This window comes from Lissotriton helveticus, chromosome 2_2, assembly GCF_964261635.1.
Source record: "Lissotriton helveticus chromosome 2_2, aLisHel1.1, whole genome shotgun sequence".
Classification (NCBI taxonomy): Eukaryota; Metazoa; Chordata; class Amphibia; order Caudata; family Salamandridae; genus Lissotriton; species Lissotriton helveticus.
Window position 1 is genome coordinate 480,904,211 of NC_136060.1, and position 14,807 is coordinate 480,919,017.

The window sequence follows — 14,807 nt, forward strand, 5'->3', positions numbered from 1 at the left end:
GCAGTCTGGTACTGCCATGCTGACTGGGCAAGTGCACCCACTTGCCAGTCCCTAAACCTTCCCTTTTCTTCATATCAGACATCCCTATGGTAGGCCCAAGGGCAGGGTGCATTGTAAGTATAAGGTAGGACATGCCCTGGTGTGAGTGGCATGTCCTAATAGTGAATTACAGCCATTTTCATTTTTCACTATTGCAAGGCTACCTGTTCTCCATAGGCCTGATTGGGCAGTTAGATTATTACATCTTATAATCCTAACTGACTCAGGGAACACAGTAGAAATTCAAAGTTAGTATGCCTGAACTCAGAATGATAAAATACATAATTTAGTGAAGTTGGTTTTAACATTCTGTGTTTGAAAACACCACTTTTAGAAAGTAGGTATTTTATTGTCTAAATATCCAAAGCCTGCCTCTGCTAGGTTGTGTATTCCTTGTCTGCTGTTTTTGAGTGACAGGGCTGGGGGATTCCAAGAGACAGAATGAGTCAGCCCAGTGGTGAATAGAGAGATCTGCATCTAGATGGGTGGGAGGAGTTGCACCTGGCACCTGCATAGGACTGTGCCTGCCTTCCACAATGCTGGCTCCACCTCCTGTGGTGCGCCTGATGTCTCTGCCCTGTACTGTGAAAGAAGAGAAGAATGCTGGCTCCACCTCCTGTGTTGCGTCTGATGTTTCTGCCCTGCACTGTGAAAGGAAAGAAGGAGTCTTGAAAACAGAGTGCTCCAGAACTGGTTTGGACTGGGCAAAGGCCCCTCTGCCCTCAGGGGACAAAGGATTTTGGGGTATAAATATTGGGACTCTGATCCCAAGAAATTAGATCACTTTTGGACTACAAGAAGAAACCTCTGCTGAGGAGAGGAAACTGAAGAAACGGAGGTGAGACTATTCCTACGCTGAAGTGCTGCTTAGAGGATTGGCCTGCAGTGGTTGCCTGACTGCCAAAGAGAGGAGAAAGAACTTCGTGTGCTTTACTTTCAACTTGTGTAGGATCTCCAAGGGCTTGGAAAAAGAGCTTGCCCCCTGCTGAAGTCTCAGGGACAACAGATTTCAACCCCAGCTCCCCAGAGTTCTTTGGAAGTGCCTACTGCTGTTTTGGGGCCTTCTGAGGTACTGTATATTGCAAGGAACTGAAAGAGCAACACAAGAAGAAGAAGCATGTCACCGTCGCTGCTGCTGCTGTTGCAACTCCGAAGAGGGTGTCGCCGCTGTACCTGTCGTATTGCACCGCATCGAGAGAAGTGTCTTGCAGCGAGGAAGAAGCGTGTCGCCGTCGCTGCTTTTGCCGTCGCATCGTGGATGTCGCCGCTGTAGCTGTCGTATTGTACCGCATCAAGAAAAGCACCTCGCATCAACGGAGAAGCTAGCCGCCATCGGAGCTGCTGCCATCGCATCTTGGATGTCGCCCCTGTAGTTGTCGCATTGTGCAGAAGCTTCTTGCAAAATCGGAGAAGAGTGTCGCAGCCAAAGCTGTTGCCGTCGCATCGCTGAACAAGGGTGTCGCCGCTGCAGTTGACGCATCGAACCGAGACTTCCCGCCGCATCGGAGAAGCATGCAACATCTTTAAGATCTTCACGTCTTTATTTCTTTGCACCGGAACTTTGCCGCATTTCCATCGCTGCAACATTGCTTGTTGTGGAAGCGCAATGCATTGTAAGGTACATTGACGCAAAGTGTCGCATCTTAAGAACTGAACTGAACTAAGCTAAAACTATCATTTTAAGTATAGTATTGTGGATTTTTGTCGTTTGTGGTCTTGTGTTAAGTCTATATAAAGAATACTTATTTTTAATATACAACTGTGTGGTGTCCATCTGTAGTGTTGTCACTGGGTTACTGTATGTGGTCACACATGCTTTACACACTGCCTCTGAGATAAGCCTGTCTGCTCCTGCCAAGCTGCCAAGAGGTTGAGCAGGGGTTCTTTTAGGAGTGTACCCCCTTCCCCTGACTAGAGGCAAGGGTCCCTATTTGTTACAAGTACCTACCTGTGCCAAGTAGAGACCCCCAAAATCTAACAATCATTGAAAAAATGACGTTTTTCAACTTCTATGTGTGCTAATGCTGCACACATAGAAGTTGAAATACTGCATTTTCCAGATTGTTTTTGTGCAGGAAGGGAAACCTCCTGAACAAAAACTATCTCTCCAAGATGCAGGCATCCTTGCACCATTGTCCAAGGGTGCCTGCAAAGGCGCATGGCAGCAGTTCGTGCGCCAGCGCAGGGGGAAGCAGAGAGATACAACATATTGTTGTTAATATGTCCCATCCCTGTGCTTTGAAAGTGACTCAGTGCAGCGCAGCCAAATGGCGAGTGGAACGCAATGAGTTACTTGCTTGTAAATCTGTCCCAAATTCTTATGTGCACTATACTCCTCTCCGTTTTTTTTTAGCAAAAATGACTCATTTTCAAGGATTTTTTACGGGAAACATCCTTTACAACGCAACTTTTACCATGCAGTGCTTTTACTTTGCAACTTTTACAACGCAAACCATTACAACGCATTGCGCTGGGGGGCGCTCTAGGATAGGGAATAGACTAAATTTACTATCCAACACCTTCCCTACTATCCACGGGGACTGGAGTTGGAATAGTAAATTAAACTATTCACTATCCAGCACCCCAAAGCGCTATGCGTTGTAATGGCATGCGTTGTAAAAACTGCGTTGTAAAGGCATGCTTGGTAAAAGCATGCGTTGTAATGTCGTACATCCATTTTTTACAAATAATGTTTTGTACTCTATGAACATGACTTGTTTAGTGTTTATAAGTATCAGTGATACATTAAAGTATCGTACATGAAAAACTAGGATAGTTTCAATGAACCTATGATCAGTGATTAACGCAAAATTAACAGATCACCATAACCTCTGTTCCCATTTATCAGAAAAACAACAACTTCCACCCAACATCTAACTTTCCGACAAAAGAAGAAATGTTATATCAATCTTTAATGTGCTTGCAAAAAAATATTTACAGCTTAAAGAAAATAGGACTAAGCTGGACATGCATACCCCTTGGTGTCTCTTTTATTGATATTCTGTGTTCTTTTCACTCTGAAAACAAGAACAGAAAAGGCAGCGAGAGAAGCAAAAATAACATGACTAGAAGAGCAGAGCCTCCTGTTTACAATTCAAGGTATTATAAGGTGACTTGAGAATGACTTTCAGGAGTCAGTCACCAGTGTTAGTTTAAGAGTGATTCTAAGGCAAATGCCTGCCTGGGGGCAAAGCCAGCAGACCAAAGACATTTTGCAATGTTTCTTATGCGTTGTCTATTGTTCCAGTCCTCGCAGCGAGATTGAATGTCTCCAAGCGTGGAGACAAGTCTCCAACTATGAAACTATAATATATGAAATTCCAAAATGTGTCTGGCTGGGTTTGAAGCTGCCCTTTAGGTTTGTACCAGTCAGATTCACAAGGTTGTTCTCATTTATTAGAATTAAAGTACTCCTTGGCAGCGAAAATCACTGTTCGTGTCATCATGTTCAATGTTCACATGGCACAAAGTGGAAGGGTAGAGCCAACCCCCACCTTAGACCTGTTCCGGAATGCTGTTGCAATTGTGAACATAAACTATCCTTTTCACATACCAACTATTTCACACCCATCTCTCCCGAGTGCCCTCATTGGTCCCAGGCTACCTGCGAATCATCGATGGCAGACAACTTGGGTTCAACCTATCAAGGTGTTTGTTAAGCGTAACTACTCACCCGTAAGAGTCTCAAGACACGGGGGGGGAATCGGCAGGTTCCAGTCCATTAAGGAGGGGGTCTGTCAAAGAGCCAGGATATGAGGTTTCTTGCAAAGATGGGGAGCGATGTTGTCTGTCTGAGGTGGAGCGGAAGGTCGTTCCAGGCTCTGGCCGCGAGGAGGAAGAAGGAGCGGCCTCCCGATCTGGGCTTTCTGGTGTGGGGACTGTGGCGTAGGAGAGCTGACCTGATCATTGGGTCCTTTTGGGGTGCGTGGAATGTGAGTCGGCTGGGTTGGGCTCAGGGGGGGTGAATGCTGCTACGAATACGCAGAAACCTAGGAAAGGAACCTTTCAAATCAACAGAGCTGGCCAATGAGCAACATCGGACCAGTCTGGACCATGGTGGGCATCCTAGCCGGACCCATGTTTGGGTTTCTGCTTATTGGACGGAACTGTGATGATGAAATGCGATACAACATAATTCCTCAGCAGGCCTGGCTGACGTCCACGGGATAGACAAACTCGATTTTTATGAATTTCCAAAATGAGAAAAACCCTCTTCCTCGTTCTGTATGAGAACTTTGGACAAAAAAGGACCCACAAACCCATACAAGAAAACAGACAAGGAGAACATAGGAAGGAGTAATGGGGGAGGGGATATAACAGGGTACAGATAGGAAGAAGCAACAGTGTATAGGCTAGCAGTGTATGGTAATGGCATTAGAGTGTAGATAGGGGAAGGTAACAGGGTATAGTCAGTGGTAGAAGTGACTGATTATAAACAGGGGCAGGGGTGATGGAGCATAGAGGTGTAAGGTATAGATGGTAATGGGTATAGGTACAGGTATAGGGAAAGGAAAGGGCAGAGGCACTACGTGGAAGTGGGAACTGATGCATTTCGGTATAAACAGATAAAGAGGTGCATGATAATGGTAGGGGTATAATGTCAAGGGTAGGCCTTATTGTCCTCTGCTCTTCCTCGATCCCTGCAGCACCAGGGCATCAAGACTCCCCAGCCCACTCATGACGCTGCTGACACCATGACAGCAGTATCGTGATTGGTCTGTGTGCCGTGGTTCGGTGCTCAGAGAGGGAGTAGGAGCCTGTGCATGTTCTCCACCCAGTCTGTGCATTAAAGCCCGGTGTAAAACATGCTAAGTACACATGACGCTTTGGATTGGCCAAAGACAGCCAGCCAACCCATCATGAGCACTTAGGTGCACCATCCCCTCCTCTCCCCTTCCTAACCTGGCTTCAGTCCACTGTAGTAACATTAAAATGTTAATAACATTCAGTTATTAGCATTTTATTTTTCCTGAGAAGATCCACCGAGATTTGAATCCGCGACCATGAGGTCGAACAGAGGCCCCTACAGTGGACGCATTAGTCCACTAACCCATCAGATTTGTACTGCAAGCCGGGCATTAACCATCAAAGCATGAGTCCAGGACATGGAATAGCAACAGGAGCACGGATGAGGAGAAGTGCCATTTTTTAGGCTGGATCACAGAAAAATGGCTGCAAAGGAAGTCCAAACAGGAGCAACAAGTAAACAACTTGCAGAGAGAAAAACTTTAACAGATCAAGGCGGCCCGGTCCAAATATCCTTATGCACCTATATGGATAGGAAGAGATCCAGGGGCTTAACCTAGGCCCCCGCATCCCCGGTGGTGAGGGGGGCCCTGAGCTGCAGGGGGCCCCCTCAGCACAATACTCAGGCTTAGAACTCCGGATTAAATCCGGAGCGGGAGCCCCCCCATGAGGGGGGGCCTTAAATCTTTGTTACGCCATTGAAGAGATCTGAAAGGGACAGTAAGTGATTTCCCACTATACTCTTCAGGGAAAAGGGTTAAAGAGAGTCATACTGAAATAAATTTACCAACAGAGAAAATCAGGAGTGCCGTAATACGTGATGGGGCAGAACTAGTGAAAAAGGCTTTCCTCATACGTGCAATGTTACAAAGATACCACATGTATAAGCAAGCAACATGGCACAGAGGAAAGAGGCAGTGTGACAGCAGGGTATTACAAAGACTTATGGGCATATTTATGTAGCTTTAACGCAGCGCAGCAAGCCACACTGCTGCACAGCATGAAAAGGCAAGGAGAAGAATGTGCAATATTCAACATTATACAACACATTCATGCCTTTCCCTTGCACTGGTGCAATTTTGGCTGCATAGCGTCAATGCAGGCCCCCCTGCACCATGGTACAAGGGGGCCTGAGTTGGAAGCAGAATTGATATTCAGCAAGAAGGAACACCCTCCTGCACAAAAACAATCCCCTGAGACATTTCCTCTTTCTATGTGCACGTGCTGCAGAATGAATAGAAAGAGGTAAAAACAAGCAGAAATGAACATGTTTCTCCTTGTTATGCCGCACCTGGGAGGCGTAGCAGTTTTCCCCATCTCCAGGTTTACCAGTGTTGATGAATCTGGGAATGTGGGAACACCCACGCTCCATGCATGGAATGCCTCCCTGGGGCAGACTAATGCACCACAACAATCTTTCAAATCTTTTGGCCAAGGACCCTGCTCTGGTGCCGTTGTCGGACCATTATTTAATTCCATTTTTATGGATAACACAGGAGACCATTACTCCAGCTGCGAGAACTAGCAAATTAGTACGGGTTTGGTTGAAACTGCCCACAAAATATTGGGAGACTATCTTGGAAGATACCCTTCCCATCCTGGAAACTAACCTGGTCACTGCAAATGATGATCTTGAAGGTTGGTTAACACTATCACTTGATATTATTCTCCCAAAGAAATGGATTTACAATAAAGTTGGAGCTAATTTAAATGCTTGGTAAACGCTCAAACTTTGGGAGCTCAGACAGTCCAGCAAAAAGCTGGAAAGAAATTGGAGAAAGTACCCATCAGTAACTAACAAAATTTAATATAGAGATGCTTTAAAGATTTAAAAATCTGAAATAAAATCTGCCAAAGCTCTCTATTATGAAGAGAGAATCACTTTGGCTGCAAATTGCCCTCGCAAAATCTTTCGGATTGCAAAATCACTTTTAACTCCTCCTGCGCCCTCCATCACCTTGGTGGGCATCCCTTTACGCTGCAACCAAATTGCAGAATTCGTTTCTGATAAAACACAAAACATTTACAAATCTTTTCCTCTGACAACTACTTCACAAACTCTTTCCCCATCTGACGGGACAGCCCTAGATGGAGATTGCCGGTTGGAGGTTATTCCCCCCTGAGTTTGACCTCACTTCAAGGGCTCCTTAGTCATCTTAAATCTGGAGCACCCTCAGGCATTGCTCCTCCAAAAGTTTTAAACTTGATTTCCGAGACTGTATCCCTGGTAGTTTTAAATGTGATAAATACTTCGTTGGCAACGGGAATAGTACCCTTCCTATGGAAACAGGCAATGGTTAGAGCTCTCCTAAAGAAACCCAACTTAGATCCTGACGTGTTGGCAAACTATCGCCCCATCTCACTATTACCAGGAATTAGTAAATTAGCTGAGAAACATGTAAACCACACTCTCTCAACCTTCTTGGAAAATAATAATCGTCTTCACCCCTCACAAACGGGGTTCAGACCACAGCAAGGCACAGAAACTGCACCCTTGACAGTAGTGGAAGAATTAAGAAAACATTTGGATGGAGGGGGCTGCACTGTTCTTATTTTATTAGATCTCAGCCCAGCCTTGTACATGGTAAACCATCATCTTCTAATTCAAAGACTTAGGAAGGCAGGAGTTCCAGGAAAAGCGTTAAAGTGTCTACAGTCCTTTTTAGAGGACAGATCCTTTGTAGTCTTTGAAGAGGAATTCACCTCAAAGTGAATGCCCCTTAGATGTGGGGTTCACCAAAGATCTGTCCTGAGCCCCACTCTTTTTAATGTCTATATGAGTTCTCTGGCAGAAGTAGGAACACCCTTTGGCATTCAGATCATCGCCTACGCTGATGATACCCAGTTGGTGGTTTCGCATAACCAAAGAGAAGACTCATGCTCAGGCCTCACCTTATGCCTTTAAAAGGAGTCGAGTTGGATGGACAGCTCATGCCTAAAACTCAATGGAGCTAAGACTGAGCTGATGCTCGTAGGCAACTCGATGACACCACCTGTCCCAAAAGAACAAATTAAGAGTCTGGGTGTATGGCTGGACCGCAATCTTGACTTTAAAGAGCAAGCATGTAAGGTTGCAGCCTGCTCCTTTGGGATTTTAAGAATGCTTAGAAAGATCCTTCCCTTGCTACCCTTCATTGCTAGAAGACTACTGGTCCAAGCATTATTTCTGTCACACCTTGACTATGCCAATGCTCTATATTTGGGAGCCACACTAACCACCACCAAAAAATTGCAGGTAGTACAAAACTGTGCAGCACGGGTGCTGATGAATACTTCTAAGTGCCTTTCAGCCAAGCCTGTGCATGCATTGCTTCATTATTTGCCCATTCAAGAGAGAATTCAGTTCAAGACCTTGTGTATTGCACACAAAGTTCTCTCAGGTAAAGGCCCACCCATCGATAGTTCCATTATTCGATCTTATTGCCAGAATAGGTCTTTAAGGTCAGAGCGTAAACAATTAGCGGCAGTTCCAAAAATAGGAAAAACTAGAAGAGGAGGGTGTCGCTTTTCGTACAGTGCTGCTAAGCTATGGAGTCTTCTGCCTCTTGGTATTCGCCTCGAGCCAAACTACCTAACCTTTCGAAAGCACCTAAAGACTCATCTGTTCTCCTAATACTGCCCTTGGTTGAAGCTGCACTGCTATTAGCGCTGGGATGCCCCCAGGGTAGCCAGGCGCTGTAGAAATGCCTTTTCATTAATTCATTGATTCATTCATTTGCAGTGGGTTGAGCTACTCCTGGTTTATCAAGCTGCACAATTTGGCAAGGTGGCCTTCTGTGGCTTGATAAATAGCTTAAGAGTTGTGTCACTCTTGTGCCCCATTGTGTGACGCAAGGGCGACACAACTTGTAGCACTTGGCCCCTTTTGGCTAAAGTTCCCTAAACTTTTTGCTTTCCACCTAGACCTTTTTTCTGACATGGTGTTGCCAACTTGTATGCTTTAGGCACTTTGTCACTTCTGATCAGTGTCAAAGTGCAAGTGCTCCCTGGATAAAGTATAATGGTAATTGGTTGTCCATGATTGGTATGTTTGCCTTACTAGTAAAGTCCCAAGTAAAGTGCACTATGTGTGCCAGGGCTGCTAATGCAAATACTACTAGCAGGCTTGCAGCACTAATTGTGCCACCCACACCAGTAGCCTTAAAAAGGGAACTCAGGCCTGCCATTGCAGTGCCTGCGCGCAGTTTGTTAACTGCCTTGCTGTTCTGACAAGTGCACCCACTTGTCAGGCACAGGGAGGCACAGGGTCAAGACTGATTTGCAAATGTCCATGTCTGAACTGGGGTGGCTTGGTAAGCAAAATAACAATGGATTAAACCCAGATCTGTGACTGGGGGTGAATGTTTTGCCATTGTGCAACATTCTGGCCATCATCTTGTGTGTTTTGCTGTTCACCCTATGTGGGAAGAGTATGCCCAAACGTGGGTCCCCTGCTCACTACGCCACTGGAGTCAAGCTATCCTGGCTGATGAAGGCTGATAGCCAGAAACCGGTCCTAGGATGCTTGATTCCAGTCCATGAAAGACATGGCTTGGCAGTTCGGCCTGGACTGTTCCCATGAGGCACAGGGTCAAGACTGATTTGCATATGGCCATGTCTGAACTGGGGTGGCAGAGTGGGCTAAAGAACGGTGATGGATTAAACCCAGATCTGTTGACTGGGTGTGAGTGTTTGATTGGTTCAGATGCTCCGTCTATCACCACCCCTTTTGTACCGATATGTGAGCATTCCCCATGAGGCAACAAGGTGTTGAGACCTGTGCTGTGGGTGACAATCCGATGTGGCTGCAGGAGCATAGTTACTAGTCCATGAATGCCAGCGCAGCTTCATGGGCAATGTGTTCCAATAGTACATCATTGTTGGGTTCAAAGAACACCAGGGTGAGCTAATCCATTAACTAGTCTGGGCAGATGTGCTCAGTCCACGAAGTTTCCCCAATCCGCAACACAGCCAATAGGGGAGCGCCTCGATGTGGTCACTGCACACGAGGAGATGTGCAATCTCCCATGCACAACTGCCAGCACATACGCCAAAGATCAGTGCATCCCTTGCACGGGTATCCCGGTGGTCCTGGAGATAGTGGCGATGGGTGATGTGGCCCTCTTGGGTGTCCGGGCTGCATGATCAGCGGTTCCATGGCATCTGTTGCCCCTCAGGTGTGGCTCTGGGCTCTTTTTTGTGGTGCAGGTTGTGGTCCGACTTTACACCAGGTCGGAGCAGGTGTGAAATTCCTGCTGCTAACGCGCCTTATCACCTGTTTTGTTATCTTATCGCTGATCTGGCTGGTCATTGAGAATGTTGCAGGGTGGTGTTGTCGCAGCTTTTGGCACGGGAACGCCTACTCTGCATCTCATTAGCGATAGTTGTGGGGGTCATCTGTGGCGATGTTTTTTGCAGCTGATAACGCGGGTAAACTGGTGATATGGGCAGTTAATCAATTTGCATATAGCCATGTCTGAACTGGGGTGGCAGAGTGGGCTAAAGAACGGTGATGGATCAAACCCAGATCTTTTGACAGGGTGTGAGTGTTTGATTGGTTCAGATGCTCCATCCATCACCACCCCTTTTGTACCGAATGCTCACATATCCCACCACAACAGTTGACATGTCTGCCTTCGCCTGGACTCTGAATGCATGTTCATGGAACAATGTGTGTGTACACACACCTGTGCAAGGTGATGCAGTTCCATAGGCAGAGCAGCACAGCTTCGTTTGGCAACGTTACCAATTCGGACCTACTGCTGGGGGTAGAGTACACACATGGCAATGTAGCATGACTTGTGACCTTTTCGACCCTGTCACCCGATCACTGTCAGCAGAGTAGACAGTCGTCGCAGTCCGGTGGCAGAGCACTATGCAGACCCCATGGGCTGTGAGTCATGTCCCCTCACACGGGCTATGGGCAGACACCAAACATCACTTGACTCGTCCAGCAAGGCAAGGTGGGCTGAGACTGTTGCCATCCGCAATGATTTTATGTACATTTTTGCCTCCCCATTTCTTGCACCTCGACATGTTCCCATGCTGCATGTAAGTGTCTTAAGCATGTCCCTGCATGTTGTGGCTGTTGCCTTGTCCGTACTGACACGCACATTCCAATATAGTCTAAACAACTTCACTGGTGTCTAACTGTGATGAGTGTTGTTTAAATTGACAACTCGTGTGCCACAATGAGCATCGTCCCTTCACAGGGAGGGACTGACTGACGCATGTACAATGGGGGTGGGTCCCTTTTGACAGCTCCACCTCTGTGAGTCAGACATTGTTTTGGGATAGATGCAGGCAGACCTGTGCACTTGCGTGTCTTCAGCAATGTGAGTATGGTGCTCAATCTCTGACCATGTGGAGTAATGGGATGAATCGTAACAGAATGTGTTCACACAGATGTGTGTGAGTAGGTATGCGAAGTGAAATTCTGTTGTCACGAGATGTAGAACACCACTTCTGGCCTGCTAACGATTTGGTCATTCCTACACACATCCCTATTCAATACATGGACGTGTGCCTATGCTGGGGGTTGTGAGATTGTTGTTAATGTGCAATAGGGACACAGCTAGTACTCACCTTCACAGTCATCCAAGTGGCCATGTGGATCAGGGTTAAACATGTGCATTGATGTCATTTACCAGGGTGTATTTTCTTGTGCAATCATTGTCCCTACATCCAGCCATACTTTCATACTTGAGTGAACATAGTCATGACACATCTGTGTGATTTTGAATGTTTTATTCACATTCTGGTGAATGACGGAGCTGGAGCTGTACATGGCCATCCAAGCTCACATTACATGGAAGCCGAATGGTCGGCCAACCAGAGTACTTTGGGGATTGAAAAGTGTTTTGGAAGAGGGAGAGTGTAATTGGCAACCAGTGAAAATATGGCAGTCCATGTCGGGGTCCAGGTGAATGTCGCAGAGTGTTCCGAGGGTCAGTGGAAGGTGTTGTCCCAGGGCATGATGCATAGGGCAGAACCAGGAAGGGACAGGCCATATTGCAGGGATGGATGCTACTACGTCCTTCCTCACACAGTCATTACCATCCACATCTTACTGCTCTGATACTTCTTCTGTGTCCAGTGTTTGTGGCAGTGTAATGGCTGCGTCACTGTGTGCCACTGACACATCAGTGTGTGAAGGTGATAGGGCTGCATAACTGTGTGCCACTGACACATCAGGGTGCGATGATGATAGGGCTGCATCACTGTGTGCCACTGACACATCAGGGTGCAAAGGTGATAGGGCTGCATCACTGTGTGCCACTGACACATCAGGGGTTGGAGATGTGTGTGTCGGAGTTCCCGCTGCAGTTATCTGGGACAGGCTCAGTGGCAGCAATGGAAAGATGGTGGTCTGTAAGGCATGGAACATCCCAGCTACTTCTCGCAGGTGTTTAGCAGTGGCAGCCATACTTCCAGCCTGCATCTGCTCAATGGTCTCCATTGTCCTGCGCATCTGTGCCAACTCTGTGTTGTCATCGCCGATGCCTGTCTGACTAGACAGTTCTTGTATCAGAGTAATGGCCCCAGCGATGTCGGCCAAGGATTGTCGGGGAGCATGGTGCGGACAGTGAGTTTCCGTTATGGACTGTAAATGGTCCTTGATGGGAGTCAGATACCCACGTATGGCATCGATTTTGGCTGCCACTAGCTCGAAACCCATCTACAGCTGATCAGCCAACTCCACCTGGCAACCCAACACATGGCGTTGAAATTCCATGTGTTGTTCGTGGGGCTCCTGGGAGTTAGCCATGGTGGTGTGTGTTTCCTGCGGTGGGGTCTGTGGTAGGGTCACCTCGAGGCAACTGGGCTGCCCTGCTCCCGGGGGTGGTGTGCAGAGACTGTCCATTATCCGTTGGTGGGTGTCTGAACATATGTGCAGGTTGTCGTCTTCATCATCACTGATGGGATTTGTGGTCTGCTCTGCAGTGGGTTTTAATTGTCCCTCTGCAATGTAAAAAGGGAGATGCAGGTTAACTGAGTGTCCCATGTAGGTTGACGCTTTGCAGATGTTTACATACAGACTGCATGACAATGCACATTGTGACTGTTTTGGTGGAGCTGGCTAAATGATTGCAGACAATGTGATTTTTGACTGCATGACTGATGTGTGGTAGTACCAGTACATTATCATCACAGTGACCGGCAATGCCAGATGTAGGTGGTCAGTTACTAGCCACAAGCGGAACCTGTTTTGTCCTCTGTCCTATGGTGTAGGTGTTGCACTTTGCACCACATTGCTGTCATTGCTGATATTCTGTGATTGCTATGTGGTTGTGCTGCATTGTGAGGGAGTCACCCCTGCAGCTCTGATTTCAGGCGGTGTGACTTTGAATTGTGTGCTTTTCGGGGACTGAAATGTTTGCGAATTGGGTCATTTGTGCTCTTGGACAGGTTTTGTGGCCTTGTGCATTGTTTGTCTGCTGCGTGTATTGGACGGCATGGGTTGTGGGTGCACATAGATATGTCAGAGTGTGACCTGCTCCTTTACGGATGTGATCCACACTGGGCCACCTCCATGTCAAATCATGCACCATGTCATGTATTTTTGCTGCTGCCATGCTATCAGTAACTTGCATAGTCAGTGTGCTGCTTTTCTGGATTCATCACATGTTCATGGATAGGTTGTGTCATTGGAGATTTGGAGGGGGCCCATATGTTCACATGTTGGACGGGGGCCTACTTGGTGGTTCTATGTATGCTGCAGGGTGCCAAGGGTATCAGGGATATGCTCTACAGTCATTTCTGCATGTACAGTGTGCTACACCTGATTGTGCATGTGTGCCATTGTGCCCATCTCCCCCGTCACCCCAGTCCCTGGTCGTTACTCACCTTGTTGCTGGTGGGTCAGGTCATACTAAGCTGTGTCCAGACCCCCAACTCCTGACACCTTCTCCACACTAGTGACTGTGGCCACCATTTCATCCAGCTCATCCAGCTCCTCCTGTGGCGCAGTACTCCCACCTCCAGTCGCCGTTGCTGCCTTCCTGTTGGCAGCAAGTTTCTGTTTGGTCTGGCTTTGCACGTCATGCCAGCACCCCTTGATCTCCTCCATTGACCTCCTTGACACTCCGACTGCATTGACGTTGGTGACGACTGCCTGCCATATTTCCGTTTGTGTTGCCAGTGCCGCAGTGGAGGTGACGAACAGTTGTTGATAGGGTACTATGACCTCCGTGACAATGAGCCGGTCTTCCTGCGGACTGAACCCCGTCTTCCTCTTGCCCCTCCCCGAACACGGGGTTCCATGCTGGTCATCTGTGGAGCTTGTGGGGTTCGGCTTGTCTTTTGCGCTCAGTCCGGGTGCACCCATGGTGCTACTCAGTTTGAATTGGTTTTGGTGTGGTTTTTATTGGCTTTTATAGTGCATTTTCCTGCATGACGCGTGGGAATTGCAGGCCTGTCACTGCTATTCGCTGATTTTGGTATTGTGCTTTGGGGCATCCCAACTTTTTTGGCGTTCGTGTTGCACATTTTTTGTTTGTCGCTGTAGGAAATGGAATCTGACTGCATGGTTGCCCCAACTTTTTCCCTGGTATCTGGATGGTTTTAGACTTAGTTTGGCTGGGATTCGGCTAATCAGGGCCCCAGCCTATCTGCTTTCCTCTCTAAATTGATTACATGTACATTAGGTACACTCCAGATTGGTTACTGGGTTACCTGTGTGAGTCCCTAGTATATGGTACCTTAGGTACTAAGGGCATAGGAACACCAGAGGCCAACCAGGGGCTGAAACATGTATTATGCCACCCCTGGGGAGCCTTCCAAAATGGCACCACAGGTCTGCTACTGCAGCCTGGGTAAGGTGGTGCATGCACCCCTTACTAAGATATAGGTTACCTATATCTGCATTCAATCACTGACACATATAAACCTATAAGTCACTCCTATGGCAGGCCTTATCAATCCTGAAGGCAGAGTGCTTGGTTTTGTATGAGAGGGTGCCCATGCAGGAGCTGGGCCCCTCTGCAGCTTTCGGAGCCTATTCCCTGAGGTTGTTCTGTGATGCAGCCAGACCATATACACTT